The sequence below is a fragment of the Panthera uncia genome (assembly GCF_023721935.1).
Source record: "Panthera uncia isolate 11264 chromosome A3 unlocalized genomic scaffold, Puncia_PCG_1.0 HiC_scaffold_12, whole genome shotgun sequence".
In the NCBI taxonomy this organism is placed as follows: Eukaryota; Metazoa; Chordata; class Mammalia; order Carnivora; family Felidae; genus Panthera; species Panthera uncia.
This window is the reverse complement of record NW_026057579.1, coordinates 420,444-426,008: the sequence shown is the minus strand read 5'-3', so window position 1 is coordinate 426,008 and position 5,565 is coordinate 420,444.

Below are 5,565 nucleotides of genomic sequence, written 5' to 3'. Positions count from 1 at the left end.
CGTGGCGGGGGCGGCGCGGCGCCTGCCCGCGCTAGCCAGCAGGCCGCGGTCGGGCGCCCGAGCCGGGCCTCGGCCTGGCCTGGCCTGGCCGCCGCCGCGCCGCCGCGCAGCGCGTAGGGAGGAAGAGGAAATGCCCAGCCGCCGGCGCACGCTGCTCGCCGGTACTGCCGGCCCGCGTGGCCTGTAGGGCGCCCGCCTGCCCGGCCGCCCCAGCTCCGTCTGGGGCCTATCCGGGTCCGGGCTGTGTGCGCCTCCGCCGCTAGGCTGGGCTGGGCTGACCGCGGGCGGCGGGCGCTGCCCGGAGACGAGCTGCAGCCCCGAGGGTCTCTGGCCCTCGGGCGCATTTCTGTCCAGCCGACCCGGGAAGCGAGCTTCGGGCCCAGACCCCGAGGAGAGGCTGCGGGCTGCCTGGGGACATGTGTTTGTATTTCTTTTTAAACCAGCAGCTCGGAAGGGAGAGGCGGCAGCCCTCCGGTCGTCGTCGCGTGTTGCCAGGCCGGGTGACTCGCGGTCGGGAGAGGGCGTGGGCGCGGGAGGCGGCCGGACTTCGCTGCTGTGCTCCAAGGCAGGCTCCTCCGGAACCATCTCTTTGAAGACTCCGCGCCCGCCAGCTTGGGTGTCCGGCGGGACCCGAGCAAAGTTTGTTCCAGCACCTTGCCTCACCCTGAATGCGCTGCTTGGAAAACTGTTGGAGGGTGTGTTTGTATTTTCCTTTTTTCCCTTGCCCGTGAACTACCTTTCCATTTTCATTTCTCTTTTACATTTTTTTTTAACCCTCTTCCTTGTCAACTTTGTTTTCAGACTTATTAATTCAATGAATATTTATACTACCCCTTACCAGGTGTCCGTGGTAGTGTGGTTTGGTGGAAATGAACTATGCTTTGGAGTCAAGACAGATATGCCATCGGATTCTGGTTCTGATAGTCTCTCTGTAACCTTGGACCAGTTATTTAACCTTGCTGAGCCTCCGTTTCTTTGTCCTATGTTTGCTTTTGCTTATTTTAATTTACTCTTTTATATTTGAAATTGTTCTGGGCTTTTTGGTTTGTGTGTGTATCATATAGGAGTCTGTCCCTAGGCGAAAGCTGTTCTTAATCCTGTACACCCCGTTACTAGCTCTGTGACCTGGGGCAACGCATGACAGCTTTCCTAGGCCTTGATTTCCCCATCTTTAAAATCAGCCAGATTACAGATGGTAATATGGCTAATAATGATCATAACAGTTGGAATTTGGAGGATTTAGTGCTAAAATGTGTATAAAATGTCTAGCACAGGACACAGTATAGTGTTGCCATATTTAATTAAATCTACTTTCAAACATATTAAAAAGCTTGTTTTAAAATCAAGAAACAGGTATTGAGTCACTCAGATCTACCCAAGCACTCTATTTGGTAGTAACTAGTGATAAACTAGCTGTCAGCCGAATAAGGTTTAAACAAACGGGATTTAAACGGGGACTTTGTCACCAGAAATATTTCCATTGCACTCGTGGAGCTTTTGCCTAAATTAAGTCCAGCACAGCTGTTGAAGAAAGAGGTCCATCCAGGCTATCATTGGGGTTTGGTAAGTGGAGAGAACCCGGCTTCTGACAAGTCTAGCTAACACTTACTGAACGCGTGCCTTTCTAAGCACTTTACAGTATTGGCGTGTGTGATCATGGGTACCAACACTAAGGAGCTTCTGGGTCTTGGGCTATAAAAGTGAGGACAACCACACCCTACAGTTTTGTGATGAGTAATTGATGTCTGTAAATATATGAAGGTACAGACATTAAGGCATTGTCAATAGTATACATGGCTGGAGCAGGTAAGAGAAGCAACAAAAATAACTGGACTCCAGGAAGGAATAAGAGTAAGTATAGAGGTTTAGTTTGTTTCAGTTTGGGGAGTTGTTAGCTTATTCTGTTAAGGAGAGCAAACAGAAAAAGTGTCTAAACCTCAAGAGAATCTCAGACCTTTGACAGTTATTTCACTGTTTGCAATCAGTCAAAAGTAAGAAAATGAAAATGACTAAACATTTTTCTTCTTTGTATAAGCGTGAGAAGGAATATTATAGTTTTCTGGTGTTTTCATGGCTGAAGGAAACATTTCCTCAATTCGGTTAGAGGTCAGGCCCTTCGCTTTAAAACAACCTTCTGTTTGCTGTTCTGTGGTATGGGAGATGTCATTTCCAGAAAGATTAAGTGCTTGTACCAAATTGTCCCATCAGATGATTTCTGGTCTTCAGAAATGGTTCCTCCGGTCCTTTCCTTTCCCTGTACCTCTGAGTTCTTCCATTGTCCTTACCTCGCTAACCCATCTTTCATATTGTGGCCCAACTATGTTCTGTAAAACAAGCTAATGAGTGTAAACACTGGCGAAATCTGAATAAGGTCTGTAGCCTAGTTAATTGCATTGTGCTAATGTCAGCTTCCTGGCATTGATAGTTTTCTATAGTTTTGTAAAATGCTACTACCATCGGAGGGAGCTGGGTGAGTGTACATGGGCCCTCTCTGCAACTTCCTGTGAGTGCATTATTATTTCAGAGTAAAAAATTATGGAGGCAGAAATCATCAATAATTGCGGGCCTCAGAGGGAGGGTGGGACAGTGGGCGTTGACTACAGAGAGAACTTTTTAAGATAATGAAGATATTCTAAGTCTTGATTGTCTTAGTGTTTACTGTACACCCAAAAAGGGCAAAGTTTATTTATATAAATGATACCTGAAAACTGACTTGAGAAAAAGAAAAGCAAGCTCTTGTCACCCCAGCCTCCTATGGTCCAAAGGGTGAAACCTAACTTCTCATATAAGGTCCAACAAATTTTTCCTTTGTCTACCAGTGTACCCTGTGCTGTCTTGTACTATATTGATTCCTGCTGCTGGGCCTTTGCACATGTTCTTCCCTTTGCTTAAAGAGAACACAGGAAATTCAGGCCCAAATTTAAATTCCCTGTACTCTGTTAAGCCTTCCTTGCCTCTATTAGGCATACTAGCGCCTTCTTCTGTTCTCATTAATGCTGTGCTGTAATTTTTATTTTATTTTACTTTTTTTTTATTTTAGAGAGAGAATCTTCAGTGGGTTCCATGTGGAGCCTGATGTAGGGCTCAATCCCATGACCCTGGGATCATGACCTGAGATGAAATCAAGAGTCGGATGCTCAACTGACTGAGCCACCCAGGCGCCCCTGTGCTGTAATTTTTAATTAGTTTTCATCTCAGCTAAACTCCAGGGTAGGCAATCACATGATTCATTTCTATCTCCGGGATCCAGTAGTGTTGAATGAGTGAGTGAATGAATGAATGAGTGAATGATTTAAAACGGGAAGAATGCTTATTAAAGTAACTTCTGAAGGTGTAGTCCAGTGTCCTCAAGATCTTTCTCAGGGGGCAGTGACACTACTTGGATTTTCTTGTATACTTCGAACAGCACATCCCAATAGTTTGAATGTAGAGGCAGATGAGGGAATCCATCTGTCTTCAATTAAGCCAAATGTTAAAGGTATTTGCAAAGCTGTAAAACATTGTCACACCTCCAAATGTTTTTCTTTTGGAAAATTGTTATTTTTCTTAAAAATATTTGTTGCTGGGGTGCCTGGGTGGCTTAGTCGGTTAAACCTCTGACTTCAGCTCAGGTTATGATCTTACGGTTGATGAGTTTGAGCCCCAAGTGGGGCACTGCACTGACATTGCGGAGCCAGCTTGGGATTCTCTGACCCTCCCCCGCTCACACTCAAAAATAAACAAACATTAAAAAAAAGCTTACAAAAAATTTGTTAAAATTTGGGTTTAAGTGTGTAAAGGGGTTGTTAGACCAAAACATTTAAGAATCCCTGCTTTTAGCGGCACCTAGGTGACTCAGTGGGTTGAGCATCCAGCTTCGGCTCAGATCATGATCTCACTGCTGGTGAGTTCAGTCCCCACATCCAGGTCACTGTCAGCGTGGAGCCTGCTTAGGATCCTTTGTCCCCCCTCTCTCTGCCCCTTACCTACTTGTGTGTGATCTCTCAAAAATAAACATTAAAAAAAAAAAAAAAGAATCTCTGCCTTTAGAGACTCTTACAACCCCTCATTGTTCAAATGAGAAATGATAATGATGCCAACATTTAAGTAGTGCTCTGGCCTTGTGATGCCTTGGTTTTTTTCCAATCTAACCATGTGCACCTATACTTCAGCCACCCACCCCCCTCATGACCATACCTGGAACTTGGTTATACAACTTCCTGTTACGACTTCCTATTTGTCCAGTTTTCTTAATCTAGCACTAAATGTATTCTTTGACTTAGGACCCCACTACCTTGAACCTTCCACTTGGCCTTTCGTTTTCCTTTTAACCCCATTCTCTTCCTGACCCAGTGGGTGCCACCATGGTCCACTCGCTATTCTCACTCATAACCTTTGACTCTTTAGACCCCCTCATTTTCAAGCTGCACCAGCTCTGCAAACTCCCAGCCCTGAATCCGTTGCGTGATTCTATTTCTGCTTGGAGTGCAGATCACAGCAGATCACAAAATGATGGAAATGTACAGATTGGGTGGAGGGGAGAGCTGTTACAGAATCTAGTGGGTCCAATTGCAGTTGGGACTCAGTATTGTTCAGCGGTTTGTGTCTTTGATCAGCACCCTCTATTTTCAGATTGCTAGAAAATTTCACTTGGCTTCAACTACTTATGCATCCACATCCCCAACAGATAACCTCACCTTCTAATCACAGGAAGTAAAGTTCAAAAAGCAAGAGTTTCCCCTCCCACTATGAGCCTCCAAGGGAATCTGTACATATGTATCCTGCTGCCTCACGTCCTTGCCACTGTCCCAGAAGAACAGAGATGTCCCTCTTTTGGTTCATCCCCACCTCTGCTTAGGATCCCACTTCATCTCATCTTGGATCATGCTCCCTTAGCCTCCCCCTCAACATCTGTATTTCCAACTGCTCAGCCTCACTGGTTCATTTCTCTTGTCCAAGAACACTCCAACCCTAGGGGTGCCTGGGTGGCTCAGTTGGATAAGCGTCCAGCTTTGGCTCAGGTCATGATCTCACACTTTGTGAGTTTGAGCCCCACATCGGGCTCTGTGTTGACAGTTCAGAGCCTGGAGCCTGCTGAGGATTCTCTCTCTCTCTCTCTCTCTCTCTCTCTCTTTCTCTCTCTCTCTCTCTCTCTGCCCCTTTCCCCACTCATACTTTGTCTCTTTCTCTCTCAAATATTAAAAAAAAAAAAAAAAAAAAAAAAAAACACTCCAACACTATACTCTCTCCAGTACTGCCCTGTTTCTTTCTCTTCAGAGTCAAGCTTCTTGGAAGAATTCTCACTTCTCTTCCTCAGCTTTATAACCTGATTAATCTTATTGTTTGGTTTTTAATGCTGTGAGCCACTCCTATTCCCTACCATGTCTGTGCTCTTCCTATATCCCCTAGAGTTGAGCAGAGTCGCAACCTACTCAGACACCTAAGATGAAGTCAACAGTCATCCTAGACTTCCCTCCCATTTACCTCTCATGGCCTGTTGGTCACCAGAAAATTTTATCCATGAAACATTGGTCAAGTTCACCCCTTTCTCCATTCCCGAGGCAGCCAAACCGTTTCAGGCCACTA